This window comes from Desmodus rotundus, chromosome 2 (genome assembly GCF_022682495.2).
Source record: "Desmodus rotundus isolate HL8 chromosome 2, HLdesRot8A.1, whole genome shotgun sequence".
Classification (NCBI taxonomy): domain Eukaryota; kingdom Metazoa; phylum Chordata; class Mammalia; order Chiroptera; family Phyllostomidae; genus Desmodus; species Desmodus rotundus.
This window is the reverse complement of record NC_071388.1, coordinates 123,968,796-123,985,092: the sequence shown is the minus strand read 5'-3', so window position 1 is coordinate 123,985,092 and position 16,297 is coordinate 123,968,796. Positions and strand designations below refer to the sequence as shown.

Below are 16,297 nucleotides of genomic sequence, written 5' to 3'. Positions count from 1 at the left end.
ACCTTGGCACTGTTAGCATGAAACTCATGAACTTTACAAAAGCTGGTTTTCATCATTGCTTTCGTCACAGCTCTTTGTGCTCATAATAACTGGCCTCTATTTCCCATCACAGGGATCTCCACAGCCAGAAAAAAAAAAAAATTATTTTAACATTTGCTAAAGACAAATGTAAACAGGAAAGCAAAGATGTTCTCACTTAATTTTTCACTTACTTCACAGTAGTTCAAGATCAAATGACATAAAACATTTATACTTTTTTGAAGGCTCTTAACCTTAACATTGGGCCCAGCTATTGGAGGCAGATATTTGATAATAGTATCCTCGTTCTTGGCCTATTAAGCAGAGAGTTAGCTAAAAATAACTGAAGAAATGACCAAAGAGACACAGGTCTCCTGATATGTGATAGAACTTTGGTTTCAATGCTTTTGTTTGTTTGTTTGTTTGGAGATACTTTTCTTTTTTATAAAGACAGCACAACTTCATTGAAACACGACCACTTCCACTTTCAGCAGGTACAGTGCAGGTAAAATGCCCCAGTGATGGACATGGATTAGTATCGCCTTGCACCATCCTAATCCTTCCTAAACCAAAGCTGTTAAATGTCATTCCTACTGGAGAATTTTAACACTTTTTAACTGTGGGACATAGTGTCAGTCTCTTAACGCTGCCAACTAGAAAACCAGATCAGTGTACAAATGTTCTTGTAACACAATTTGAGAGATGCCCAAGTTTTAACCATGAAACAAATGTCTGAATCAATTCCCCTAAAATATCTCTAATTATAAGCCTGAAGGCTATATATGTGGTTTAAATATGGAACATGATATTTGTTAAGGCATTTGAGCAGCTTTGCCATGGAAACAATCTGACTGATATCTAAGACGGCAGGAGCAAAAGTTGCTAAACTGTCAGTACCACATAGGATTCTAGGGAACCCCCCTTAAGGTGCCTCAGCTGGGTAAATCCTCAGGGGCACCAACAAACACTGCAGACAGCAGGTGGTACATGAAGTTCCTCCTAAGGGGGAGATGACAGGACAGGAGCAGCCTTTTTGTAAGCCAGCATGCTCTTCCCCACGCAGATGCGAGAGTTTGCCTCCACACCAGACGGTTCTGCAGTGGGGCCCACTGAATAATGCAAGGCGCAGGGCCAGTCTGCTGGCACAGCAGTCGGAATCACCAACACACTGCTCTCGTCTATGAATACTGGCTATAAATGTTGCAAGTGGACAGCTTTGTATTTTGGTTGCTCCCTCCCCTCCTTTTCTTTTCTTTTCTTTTCTTTTTTTTAAGTGTTGGCTGAGACAGCACAGACATTTTACTGTCTTTCTTTGAGGAAAACCAAATGCTACATCAGTGTTATTAGCATACATATTAGCTCGAGCTGATTTGCTGTCGTTGGACGGCATTGGCTCCAGCTTCCCACCAGAGGCAGCAGCCAGGAATGAGAGAGCACTAATGGGTGTGTTAATGAAGTTTTGCAGAATTGGTCTCTCTAAGAGGGACTTTTAAAAAAATCCCTGCAAGAGCCTGATTACTATGAGCTGACTTCTCTCTCTTCCATCCCTTCTCCAACCCCAATAAAAGCAACCAAAGCCAGGAGTCCCCACCTTCTGCGGCACAGGAGTGGTGAGGAAATATCTGTCCAAGTCTGGAGCAAACAGTGCTCTCCCAACCCCCCATCCCTGAGTCCACCTCTAGCCATTGTCCAGGGTTCCTGGAGCAGGGGGAAGCGGGGGACAGGAGCCTTCCCAAGTGGAGCAGGCAACGTGCAGCCCAGTAGGTCTGACAGTGTCCTCAGACCAGACCCTTACAAAGAGTGCCACTTCCGGGAGTTTGGAAAATGCATGCAAGTGCAACTCACATCATCAGCTCCAGCCCCAGAGGCAAATAAATCCCTGTGTTGGTTCATGTAGCCCTGGGGTTCTGCCTCAGTCAGTAGGGGCTGCTGGCTGAGACCCCCTGAGAGCCAGGGTGGACTCCCCCGCCCTCTGAGGGCAGGAGCAGAGCCCCAAAATTCTGGGAGGAGTGGGGAGAGAATGTGAGGTTAGGGGAAGGCCCAGGGACTGAGGGCTCCAGTGAGCTTACCTGAGGCAAGGAACATGTGACTCCTCTCCAAGGGCCCAAGGAGAGCCCGGAAGTAGCTGGGGGAAAAGCAGTAGGGGTGAGGATCATTACCCTAAATCCATGTAGTTTGTCTGGAAGATTTTTAACGTATTTATATAGGCGCTCCCAGTATATTAAAGAGTGCTGAGATCCCAAAGCAGTGCAGAAACACTGGTGTGGTTTTGTGTTGGTGTTCAGTCCTCGTGGAGGGTCTATGAATGGCCTTCCTGGCCCACCACCCAGGGAGAGGATGGTGGGGGACAGGACAGCCTGGGCCCCCTCAATGGCCACCCCTTCCCCCAAACCCAGGTTTTTGAGATTCATGGAAATTAAAGTCTTCAGGAATTCTCTCTCCCATTGTGAGAAATCCATAAACATTATTTTGATTTTGCAGATTATCTAAATGAATGAAGCTAGATTAGGAGGATTATTCCAGTGTGGGAGAGCAAATACTGCTTGGTAATCATGTAATAGGCATCCCATTTCCCACTAAATTGCTTCTGAAAGCCTCATTTGCCTGGGAGCCTGTCTACTTTTCAAAACAAGGCGTTCATTCTTAGCAGCCTGTAGAGGTGGATGAGTCCAGAGTCTGTTTTTCCCTTTTGAAATGTAACCATGAACTTGGCCAGCCCACCCCTCCAGGGCAGATCCAGCCCACCTGGCATCCCTGAGAATGGGGTAGAAAACCCCAGGCCACATTCCTCCACTCTGAGTACATCTCTGGGCTGCTTGTGGAGGGAGTCAAGCCCTGGCCCTCAGTATCCCCTATACCTCATCTTGCTCAGTGGTGGGTGTTCTTCACGGTTTGCCTAGTAATCAGCTAAATGCTTCCTGACAGTTTGTTTGCCGTAGAGAGGACTGCTTAGGACTCTCAGGGGATGCCTCGCCTCTAATGTTTTAAAAATTAATTGTTGTCTGATGCAGCCGTCCTGCCGCAGGGCCTCCCCTATCCTTCTGCACCAAGGCCATCTGCCCCCCTGCTTTAGCCTGATGGTCACTGTCCCTTCATGTACAGCCTTTCCTTCAAAGGACACTAAAATAAACCCAGTTCCCCCACCCCACCCCCAAAAAACCCTACCTGTGGCATCTTAAAAACTTTTCTACAAATTCTTTGTCCCTCTCTCTCTGGAAAGTTGGGAGTTATGTCTTTTCCCTCAATAACTTGCTTCTAACTATTAGAATACAAAAGTGACCTCTAAGGCTAGGTCAGAGGGCCACAAAGTTTTTACCTGCATGGAGGAGCTATTTTAGGGCTCAACCAGCCTCAGTTGAGGTTTTGCCAACAGGGAACATTGATTTTGAGATGTGCCAATGACAATACTTCTGGATGATTCCAGCCCCTCGGGTCAGGTCACCTCCAGCCATCGTCTTCCTGTCTGAGGCCTCAGATATTAAGAAACAGAGATCAGCCATTCCTGTTGTGCCCGGTCCTGATTCTTAGCCCATACAATTCATCATCATAATAAAATGGGCTATACTTAATTAGCCACCAGGTTTTGGGGTAGTTTGTTACACACAGTGATAACTGAAATGTTTCCAAACCCTCCCTTTCCTCCACCATTCTCTTCCTCAGAAGCGTTTAGCTCTTCCACACTCAGAGGCCACCATGAGGGTGTTACCCACAATCAACTGCTTGACTGGTACACTTACAACCCTCTCTTTCTTTTAAGGCAGATTAGATGTGCCCAACTTCTGGAGGTTGGTCATTTTGAAGGTAGTAGGTTTTGAAGGTAGGAGGTTGGTAGGTATGCTGAGGGGAATCTCATGTAGGAAGTGGTGACTGCTAGGAAGACAGTCCAATAGCTTTAAAACTTGTTGACCCACAGTAAAGGAATGAATTTTATATTTCTAAGTAAACAAACATCTGGCATACCTGGAGTTCACTCGAGGAAAGTGTGTACTACGTGTGAAGAATTCTGATCCTCTACTCAGTTTCACTTTTTCCAATGCTTGTTACAAACTACCACACTGATTGCACAACTACTTTAAGTAGTGAGGTCAGAGAGAGGTGTGGGAACCTGGCCCAGCTAGCCAGAGTCCAGAAGGCACTGTCGGCCAGCCACATGACTGGTCCCATCCAACTGTACTGCCAGGCCTCATAGATGTTCCACCACCTTGACCTGAACCACCACTGATAGTCCCCTGGGCTCTGTGAGGCTCTGAGGGTATGCTGGCCAAGTCCTGCCACTTGGTCTGCATTGTTCTTCCCAGTTTTAGCCTAAACTGGAACACAGAACCAGCAAACAGTCACTGGATCCCATAAACGGTTCTAAGACAAGACTAGGCTTCATGCTGAATTGAAATAAAGCCTCCCTAAAAAGCAAGCTGCAAATCACTTAAGAATTGTATTGTGCAATTTCTTCTTTAGAGAATTGTGAATCAATACACCATAGCTCACAGGGATCTTTAACACTAAGTCTGTCTCACTCAGGCAGGGATATGGTTTTATTCAGAACCTATAGCACAGCATCTTTCCTGTGTGTTCCTTCCTCCAAGAAGTATGATCCTCCGAGGTGACTGCAGGGAGCCAAAGCATCCTCCTCCACACTCATCATCTGTAGCTTTGACTCACACTAAGCCAGGCCACCTGCAGATGGTGTGTAGTAGGCCCAAGGATAGGACAGCTGGCCTGTCCCGAGCACACCTGCTCAGATGTCTGCCAGGTGATTCCAGTAGCAGCAGGCAAGCCAGTCAGCAGTTAGTCTCCTAACCACTGGGCCATCTGCCTTAGCTTGTTTGAATCATTTTGTTTTTTGAGACACCTGCCGTAAGTAATGCCACAGTTGTATTAGGGCTCAGTAAAACTGGAGCTCATGCTACATATCTTCTTATTTGGTTATCTAGTTGAAAAAAAATGAATCACACCCATAGGAAGATGGGCCCTGGGAGCATCATACTTCATTAGCCACTTAAAAGCTCCTCAATGGTGATAATTCTTTCCCTGAAGAAGGCAGCTGTGAAAAACAGTTTGGTTTCTTTAAATATTTTTGCCTCCCTCCAATTACTTTGACAGTTAATCTACCCTTGTCCCTGGGCCTAAGGGCCTCACTTCCTAGTGATCCAAGTGCACTCCCCATGGGTATTGGGAGTCAAGCCCTGGGAGCTGTGGGGCCAGTGTCTGCCACAGACACCTGATTCTAGTTTCTTGATCTTTGATGTGGAGAGCAATAGAGAGATGTAGGAAAAGGGGCATGAGAGAAGATAATGAGGTCGCTGGCCAAAGGGAATATCTATGTCCTCATGTAATATTTAAAAATATGTGTAAGGTGTTATTACAAAGTCATCTCATGGCTCCTGGAACCCCTGAACCTACTGGGTGTCTTGCTAAATTTAACCAAGATTTTTCTCCTCCTTCTCTTCTTAAAAAAAGTCACTATATTCCTTATGAAGACTCCCAACTAAGTATTGTGTCAAATGGAAACAAACACATAACAGAGGATTTAAAGGTTTCCTGTCAACTTCCCTTTCTTGCTTCAGTCTCCTGTTAAATGAAAATGATTTAACCAGTGAAACTCACAGAAAGTCACTGCAAAACTAGGATACTCGATGAGTCTTCATAAAAACTGCTCTGCCTCAGAGGTTTACCCAAGACTTTCACAACCCCCTTTTGCCCCTTATAAACCAATGACACAGTAATGTTGTTGGGCTTTAAAAAGTCTTTATGCCATTTTAAAGGAGAAGTTAGTTTTGCTGTTAATTGTCAACATGCCTGATCAGAAGGAGTAATTACAAAGCTGGATTTGAATACCCGTTACTGCATTTGGTTCTAAAACCTGGCTTGGGACATAGCTGAACCTCGTTATGACTAAGATGCACCTTATGGACTATGCAGATTCTCTGTACAATGGCCAGTTAGTGTGTTGAATACACAAGTAAACATACTTTCACTTTCTAAAGACAATGGTTCTGACCCATGAATTGGTAAAATCAACCATTTCCCAATGACCATACTCTTCCTGTTAAGTGTCCCTATGACTGACAGAATGCATTTGTGTCAACTGAAAGAAAATAGTTCCTATTGTGGGGAAACTTTTCAGTCCTGGAAATAAAACCAATTCCAAATGCATTAGTGCCCTTCCTTTTTCCAACTGAGACAATAAAAACAAAACTTTAGTAAGTACTAGCACTAATTTTCTCACTTGATCCTTCAACTGTCTTAAAGCTAGACAGATAAGTCTACTCAGCTACAGGACACAAAGCCCAAACTTTGCCTATAGACTCATATTTTTATTCATCTTGCAAACACTGCTTTTTGTAGAACTTATAATTTCCAAAAGGTCTGAATAAGCAGAAGTACTTTTTTAAAATCTAATGTTAATTAAGCCAACCTTCGAGTAGCAGACTAAAACTTCAGGCATTTTATAACCAATTATCACAATATTATATAACCCTTAGGTCTCTTCACAGAGAACCCAGCCACTTCATCACTGTTGGAACTTTGAATGTTAACAATTAAAAAATAAAATGTACTTCATGCTGAAGAAATCTTATTCATGTATAAATGAAAGGAAAAAATTACATAATTTCTAGGTAGATTCCAAAAAACTTTTGCTCACAAATACAACAATGAGGACTTCTGGCCAAGATGGAGGCGTAAGTAGATACACTTTGCCTCCTTGCACAAACAAAGAGGGACAACAACAAATTTAAAATTAAAAAATAGCCAGAACTGCCAGAAAAATGCACTGTATGAAAGTCTAACAACCAAGGAGTTGAAGAAGAAACATTCATCCAGACTGGTAGGAGGGATAGAGATGAGCAACCAGGGCAGAGAGGACTCATGGCAAGGTGGCAGCTGGTGGACCAGGCAGTCCTACATTTGCATGTGGATTAACTGGGAGGAAAAACTGGAGAGAAATACAAACCCTGCAACCCAGGGTTATAGCGTGAGGAAATAAAGCCTTAAAACCGCTGACTGAAAAAATGTGTGGGGATTGCAGGGACAGGAGAAACTCCCAGCCTCACAGGAGAGTTCACTGGACAGACCCACAGGGTCCTAGAACATACAAACCCACCCACCCAGAAATCAGCACCAGAAGGGCCCAATTTGCTTGTGGGTAGCGGAGGAAGAGACTGAAAGTCAGCCCAGAGTTGAGCAAGCAGGATTGTTCCCTCTCAGACCCCTCCCCCACAGACAGCTCCACAACACAGCCAAGTGGGTTGCCCCACCCTGGCCAATACTTCAGGCTCCACCCCTTACTATGTAACAGGTGTGCTGAGACAAAAAATTATGCTCCAAATGAAAGAAGAGATCAAAGCTCCAAAAATAGAACTAAGTGATGAAGAGATAGCCAACCTATCAGGTGCAGAGTTCCAAACACTGGTAATCAGGATGCTCACAGAAATGGTTGAGTATGGTCACAAAATTGAGGAAAAAGTGAAGGATATGCAAAGTGAAATAAAGAAAAATATACAGGGAACCAACAGTGAAGGGAAAGAAACTGGGACTCAAATCAACGATTTGGAACAAAAGGAGGAAATAAACATAACTAGAACAGAATGAAGAAGCAAGAATTCACAAAAAAAAAAAAGAAATGAGGAGAGGCTTCAGAACCTCTGGGACAACTTTAAAGGTTCCAACATCCAAATCATAGGGGTGCCAGAAGGAGAAGAAGAAAAGCAAGAAATTGAAAACTTTTTTGAACAAGTAATGAAGAAAAACTTCCCCAATCTGGCAAAGGAAATAGACTTCCAAGAAGTCCAAGAAGCTCAGAGAGTCCTAAAGAAGTTGGACCCAAGGAAGCACACACCAAGGCACATCATAATTATATTACCCAAGATTAAAGATAAGGAGAGAATCTTAAAAGCCACAAAAGAAAAGGAGACAGTTACCTCCAAAGGAGTTCCGATAAGACTCTCAGCTGATTTCTCAAAAGAAACCTTGTAGGCAAGAAGGGGCTGGAAAGAAGTACTCAAAGTCATGAAAGGCAAGAACCTACATCCAAGATTACTGTATCCAGCCAAGCTATCACTGAGAATGGAAGGGCAGATAAAGTGCTTCCCAGATAAGGTCAAGTTAAAGGAGGTTATCATCACCAAGCCCTTATTATTTGAAATGTTAAAGGGACTTATCTAAGAAATAGAAGATCATCAAAAATATGAACAGTAAAATAATAACAATTATCAACAACTGAACCTAAAAAAAAACAAAAGCAAAACCTAAGGCAACAACTAGAACAGGAACAGAATCACAGAATTGGAGATCACATGGAGGGTTATCAGTGGGAAGGGGGTAAGGGTAGAATGGGGGGAAAAGTACAGGAAATAAGAAGTATAAATGGTAGGTACAATATAGACAGAGAGATGTTAAGAATGATATAGGAAATAGAGAAGCCAAAAAATTTATATGTATGACCCATGAACATGAACTAAGGTAGGGGAATGATGGTGTGAGGGGGGTGAAGGGTGGAGGGGAATAAAGGGGAGAAAAAAATGGAACAACTCTAGTGGCATATTCAACAAAATGTATTTTTTAAAAAAGAACTACAACAATGAAAATTCAATCTTTAGTCAACTAAGTCTAGTAGAGCACATCCTAATATAGTTAAAATACCTGCTAATGACCAGCAGCTATCAACAAAGCAAAAAGTGATAAAACAGAAAGAAAAAATATAGCAATCCAGAATAATAGTTGGAGACTTCAACACTCTTCTTTCAACAAACAATGAAATTAAAGAAATTTATCAAGAATATAGAAGACCTCAACACCATTAACCAATAGGATCTAGTCAAATTGTACAGAGCACTTCTCCCAATGACAGCACAATCCACTTTCTCTGCAAGTTCCAAGAGAACAAATACCAAAAATAGCCCATAGACTGGGCCAAAAATTAAAAAATAAAATAACAAACTCCAACAAATTTTAAAGAACTTAATTTATGCAGTTTCTCTGACCATAGTGAAATAAAACTAGAAATAAGTAACAGAAAGATAACAGGAAACACCCAATACACTTGGAAACTAAACAACATTCTTCTAAGCAATCCATGGACCAAAGAGGAAGTCTCAAGAGAAATAAAAAATACATTGGTTGAACTGAATGAAGATAAAAAGTCAACATATCAAAATGTGTGGGATATAGCTAAAGCAGTGCTGAGAGGAAAATTCATAGTACTAAAAACATTCATTAGAAAAAAAGAAAATCTCTAATGATGTAAGCTACTACTTCAAGAACTTTAAAAAGAGCAAACTAAACCCAAGGCAAGCAGAAGGAAGGAAATAATAAATAATAAAAGTAGAAATAAATGCAATTGAAAGCAGAAACACAATAAAGAAAATAAATGAAACAGAGAGCTGGTTCTATGAAAATAACAATAAAGTTGAAGAATCCCTAGCAAGATTAACAACAAAAAAGGGGAAGACAAATTACCAGTATCTGGAATGAAATAGGATATTACTATAAACACTGCAGACATTAAAGAAGTAATAACACCACAAGTACCTCTACACAGTACATTTAACAACCTAAATGAAATAGAACAATTTCTCAAGAAACTTTACCATAATTTACTTAAGGTGAAATAGATTATTTAAGTAGTTCTATAACTATTAAATTGAATTCTTAATTTTAAAAACTCCCCTCAAAATAAATCTATAAGTTCAGATTGTTTCACTGAAAAATTCTACCAAATGTTTAAAGAAGAATTAACAGCTGTTTACACAATCTGTTCCAGAGACCAGGGGAGGACGATGTCCCAGTTCATTCTGTGATGCAACTATTCCCCTGATACCAACACCAGACAAAGAAAACAACAAAAAAAGAAAACTAAAGGCCAATACCAGTCATAGACATAAAGATCCTTAACAAAATATTAGTAAAGATTTTACAAGTATAGTTTAAAATATACAGTATGACCAGTAAGTTTTAGTCCATGATTGCAAGGCTGATTCAATATTTAAAAATCAGTGCAATCCACTATAACAAGCTAAAGAGAAAAATCATATGATCATATCACTTGATGCAGAAAAAGCATTTGACAAAATCCCAAATCTATTCATGATTTTAAAAAATAAACACAAACAAACAAATAAAATCTCTTAGAAAAAATAGAAATGGAGAAGAGTTTCCTAACTGGATAAAGAAAATCTACAAAAAAACAAAACAAACAAACAAAACAACCAACCAACCCTACAGCTAACATTATACATAACGGTGAAGAACTGAATACTTTCCCTCTACAATAGGAAACAAGGCAAGGATGTCTGTTCTCAACACTCAACACAGTGCTACAAATTCTAGCCAGGGCAATAATGCAAGGCAAAGAAATAAAAGGCATACGAATTGAAAATAAAGAAGAAAAACTGTCCCTATTAGCAGATGACATGATTGCTTATATAGAAAATCCCAAGGCATCTACGAAAAGAAAAAAAAAAAGTCTACAACAAAAATGTGAGTTCAGCAAGGCCACAGGATATAAGAGCAACACACAAAAATCAATCACACACAATAATAAAAAACCAAAATTTAAAAGATACCATTTAAAATCACTCAGAGAAATACTCAGCTATAAATCTAACAAAACACTCTTACAACTTGTATACTGAAAACTGCATGATGTGCTGATAAAAAAGTCAATGACAATCTAACTAACAGAGATATATTGTGCTCATAGATTGGGAAACTCAATGTAGTACAGATGTCAATTCTCCTCAAACTGATACACAGATTTAATGCAATTCTTTTCAAAAATCTCCACAAAATTTTTTGTTAATATAGACCAATGGTTTTCAACCATTTTTTTATCTCATGGCCCTCATATTACTAAAATTCTGTGGCATACCAAAAATATATATTTTGCTGATCTGACAAAAAATAGGTATAATTTTCATCGATTTACAAAAAAATAATAATAATTACCTACTTTTGCCCCAAAGTGACTTTTTAAGAAATCAGGTGCCTTTCGGTGTATATAAGGATTTCTGATACCAAGAATTAACCAATCACACACAACCTTATTATGCAACATAACCAATAAGATGCAACTCTATTATATGACCTATATAGTTATGGTTCAAGACAGGGCATTCGCACTGGCTGGCTATTGTTGTGTCGGCTGTTGTCATTTTTAAATTTGACAGTTGGTCTAAGGGAAAAGAGGTCAGTGCCCCTGACTAAATAGTCAGGTATTGAATGTTTTAAAAATTCTTGTGGCACACCAGTCAAAAAATCACTGACAAAGACAAGATGGTTCTAATATTCACAAGAGATGAAGAAACATTTATAATATCTTAAAACAATTTGAAAAAGAACGAAGTGGGAGGAATCCATCTACCTGATTTCAAGACTCACATAGTTACAATAATCAATACTGTGTAATGTTGACAGAGGTACAGTCATATAGTCAATAGAACAGAACAAATAGAAACAGACCTACACAAATAGGCCCAACAGAGAAAATAGAAATAGACCTACATAAATACACCCAACTGATTTTTGCACACTAAAAGGTACAGAAAGAATTCAATGGAAAAAGGTAGCCTTTTTGACAACTGGTGCTGGAAGAACTGCAGATCATAAGCCAAAACAAACAAAAAGGCCAAAAATACTCTGTCTTAAACCTCGTACCTTATATAAAATTAACTCAAATAAATAACAAACATAAACGTAAAGTGCTAAACAAAAACATTATTAGAAAAAAATAGAAGAAAAGCTTCAAGATCTAGGGCTAGGCTTAGTCTTGACAGAGAAAACACAATCCATAAAGTTTAAAAAAAGAGAGAGAAAATGCCAGTAGTTTCAAACTGCATACCCAATAAAGGCCTAGTGTGTAGAATACATAAAGAACTTTTAACCCTCAACAGTAAAAAAGAAATCCAATTAGAAAATGGGCAAAAGATATGAAGAGGATATACAGATTGCAAATAAACCCATGAAAGAGGTTCCATATAATTAGTCATTAGGGAAATACAAATTAAACCATAATGAAATATCACTGTATACCTATCAGTATGTTTTAAACTAAATAATGACAACACCACTAAATATTGGTGGGGATGCAGGAAACTAGATCATTATGCATTGCTGGCAAAATGTAGAATGGTAGTCACTCTGTAAAACAATTTGATAGTCTCTTTAAAAAGTAACCATGCAACTACAGCATTGAACTCTTGGACATTTATCTCAGAAAAATGAAAATCTATGTTCACATAAAAACCTGCCTATGAATGTTTATAGCATATTTATTTAAAATAGCCAAAAACTGGCCCTGGCCAATATGGCTTGCTTAGTTGGACACATCCCCAAAACTGAAGTGTCACCAGTTTGATTCTCAGTCAAGGCACACACCTGGGTTGCAGGTTTGGTCCCTGGTCAGGGAATGTATGGAAGGCAACCAATAGATGCTTCTTTCTCACATCAATGTTTCTCTCTCTTTCTCCCTCTCTGCCCCTCTCTCTAAAATCAAAAATCTAACATAAAATACATAGCTAAACACTGGAAAAAATTCAGACGTCTTTCAATGGGTGAATAGTTAACCAAACTATGATATATCCATACAAGGGAATACTCTTCAGGAACAAAAGGAACATACTATTGGTACATGCAGCAACCTGGATGATCTTCAGAGATTTATGCTGAGTGAAAAAAAGCCAATCCCCCAAAGTCACATACTGTATGATTCTATCTGTATAACACTACTGAGATGACAACACTACAGAAATGGAGAATACATTAGTGGTTGCCAGGAATTAAGGACAGAAGAGTGGGATTAGAAATGGGTGTGACTATAGAGGAGCAACATTAGGGATCCTTGAGGTAATAGAAGTATTCTGTCTTACTGTATCAAGGTCAACAACCTAGTTGTGGTATTTTACTATAGTTTTTCAAGGTGTTACCATTGAGAGAAACTGGGTAAAGTCTGCTAAGGATCTCCCTGTATTACCCCTTAAAACTGCAAGTTAATCTTCATTTACCTTAAGTCTAATTTAAAACCACACAGGAAGAAAACATAGATCAGTGTTTAAATGATTACAGGGTGAAACAAAAATTTTAAGCACAAAAAGCAATGGTTAAAATTATAAATGATGTTTGTTAGATCTCACTATAAAACTTCAAAAATTTTTAAGTATATTTTATTGATTATGCTATTACAATTGTCCCCATTCTTCTCCCCTTTATCCCCTCTCTTTCCTCTAACCCCCATCCTCCAGCATCCCCCCCCCTACACTGTTATTTCATGTCCATGGGTTGTACATATAAGTCCTTTGGCTTCTCTATTTTCTATACTATTCATAACCATTCCCTGTCTATTTTATGCCTACCAATTATGCTTTTTATTCCCTGTGCCTTTTCCCCCATTCTCCCCCTTTCATCTCCCCACTGGTAATCCTCCGTATAATCTCCAATTCTGTGATTCTGTTCCTGTTCTAGTTGTTTGCTTTGCTTTTGCTTTTCTTTTTTTTTTTTTTTAGGTTCAGTTGTTGGTAGTTGTGAGTTTATTGATATTTTACTGTTCATAGTTTTTGATGATCTTCTATTTCTTAGATAAGTCCCTTTAACATTTCAAATAATAAGGGCTTGGTGATGATAACCTCCTTTAACTTGACCTTATCTGGGAAGCACTTTATCTGCCCTTCCATTCTCAGTGATAGCTTGGCTGGATACAGTAATCTTGGATGTAGGTTCTTGCCTTTCATGACTTTGAGTACTTCTTTCCAGCCCCTTCTTGCCTGCAAGGTTTCTTTTGAGAAATCAGCTGACAGTCTTATGGGAACTCCTTTGGAGGTAACTGTCTCCTTTCCTCTTGCTGTTTGTAAGATTCTCTCCTTATCTTTAATCTTGGGTAATATAATTATGATGTGCCTTGGTGTGTGCTTCCTTGGGTCCAACTTCTTTAGGACTCTCTGAGCTTCCTGGACTTCCTGGAAGTCTATTTCCTTTGCCAGATTAGGGAAGTTCTCCTTCATTATGTTCTCAAATACTTTTTAAATTTCTTGCTCTTCTTTTCCTTCTGGCACCCCTATGATTTGGATGTTGGAACCTTTAAAGTTGTCCCAGAGGTTCTGAAGCCTCTCCTCATTTTTTTTTTTTTTTGAATTCTTGTTTCTTCATTCTGTTCTGGTTATTTTTATTTCCTCCTTTTGTTCCAAATCGTTGATTTGAGTCCCAGTTTCTTTCCCTTCACTGTTGGTTCCCTGTATATTTTGCTTTATTTCACTTTGTGTAGTCTTCATTTCTTCCTTCACTTTGGGACCAAGCTCAGTCAATTCTGTGAGCACCCTGATTACCAGTGTTTGACCTGTGCATCAGATAAGTTATTTATCTCCTCACTGCTTAGCTCTTTTTTCTGGAGCTTTGAGCTTTCATTTGGGCCATATTTTTTTGTCTTGGCATTCCTGTTTTGTAGTAAGAGGCAGAGCCTTAGGTATTCACCAGGGCAGGGCAACCCTCCTGGCTGCTTTGTGGCTCTGCCTGTGGGGGAGGGGTCAGAGAGAGAACAATGCTGCTTGCTTCTTCAGCTCTAGCCCCACTTTCCAACCAACTCTCCTGTAGGCCTGGGAGTTTCTCCCATCTTTGCAACCCCACAGTATTTTACCACTAGAAGTTTTGAGTCTTCAGTGTCCCAGTGAGCCAGCCCCACCTTAATCGTGTGGCCTGCCTTCTTGGCTGCCTTGCCGTGGATCCTCTCTGCCTGCCCAGCTGCCCTTCTCTACCCCCTTCCACAGGTCTGGATGAATGTTTCTCTATCTCCTTGGTTATCAGAGTTCCAGGCAGTTTGTTATTCTGGCAGTTCTGGTTGTTTATTGCTTTTAATTAGGTTGTTATACTTCTTTTGGTTGTGCAAGGAAGCAAAGCATTTCTACCTATGCCTCCATCTTGGTTGGGACCAAAACTCTTCAAAATTTTTGTAGGTAAAAAAAAAATTATCATAACTCATTCAGTGGAATACAGGTTGTCATAAAAAGAAAAAGTAGTGCTCACTTTGGCAGCACATATACTAAAATTGGAATGATACAGAGAAGATTAGCATGGCCCCTGCGCAAGGCCCCTGTGCAAGGATGACACGCAAATTCGTGAAGCGTTCTGTATTTTTTACAGATATCAGGAAAAAAATCCCATTTGATATAGCAACAAGAAAAATAAAGTACCTAGGAATAAACCTAACCAAGGAGGTAAAAGACATGTACTCAGAAAACTACACAATACTGAAGAAAGAAATTAAGGAAGACACAAACAAATGGAAGCATGTACCATGCTCATGGATTGGAAGAATTAACATCATCAAAATGGCCATCCTACCCAAAGCAATCTATAGATTCAATGCAATCCCTATTAGAGTACCCATGACATATTTCACAGATATAGAACAAACATTTCAGAAATTTATATGGAACCATAAACAACCCCGAATAGCTGCAGCAATTTTGAGAAAGAAGAACAAAGCAGGAGGGATCACAATACCTGATATCAAACTGTATTACAAGGCCACTGTAATCAAAACAGCCTGGTACTGGCATAAAAACAGGCACATAGACCAATGGAACAGAACAGAGAGCCCAGAAATAAACTCAAGTCTTTACAGTCAATTAATATTTGACAAAGGAGGCAGGAGCATAAAATGGAGCAAAAACAGCCTCTTCAACAGATGGTGTTGGGAGATCTGGACAGCTACGTGCAAAAAAATGAAACTGGATCACCAACTTACGCCATACACAAAAATAAACTCAAGATGGATAAAAGACTTAAATATAAGTTGTAACACCATAAAAGTACTAGAGGAAAACATTGGCAGGAAAATTTCAGACATTCCATGCAGCAACATCCTCACAGACATGTCCCCTAAAGCAAGGGACATGAAGGAAAGAGTAAACAAATGGGACCTCATCAAAATAAAAAGCTTCTGCAAGGCTAAAGAAAACAGCACCAAATTACAAAGAGAACCAACAGTATGGGAAAACATATTTGCTAATGATACCTCAGACAAGTGCCTGATCTCCAAAATATATAAAGAACTCACACAACTCCACTCCAGGAAGACAAACAACCCAATTAAAAAATGGGCAAAGGACTTGAACAGACACTTCTCCAAGGAAGACATACAGAGGGCCCAGAGACATATGAAAAGATGCTCAGCATCACTAGCCTTCAGAAAGATGCAAATTAAAACCACATTGAGGTACCATCTCACACCAGTCAGAGTGGCCAACATAAACAAATCCACAAACAAATGTCGGAGAGGATGCGGAGAAAAGGG

The 16,297-nt window shown here is 39.8% G+C and overlaps 1 protein-coding gene and 1 pseudogene across 2 annotated transcripts in view; one reads left to right on the top strand and one right to left on the bottom strand.

Moving 5' to 3' along the window:
* The window catches only part of GPR39 (G protein-coupled receptor 39), a 209,368-nt gene that overhangs the window by 57,630 nt on the left and 135,441 nt on the right, over positions 1 to 16,297 (bottom strand). The window lies entirely within an intron of this gene.
* Positions 15,017 to 15,136, top strand: LOC112313195 (U6 spliceosomal RNA; annotated as a pseudogene).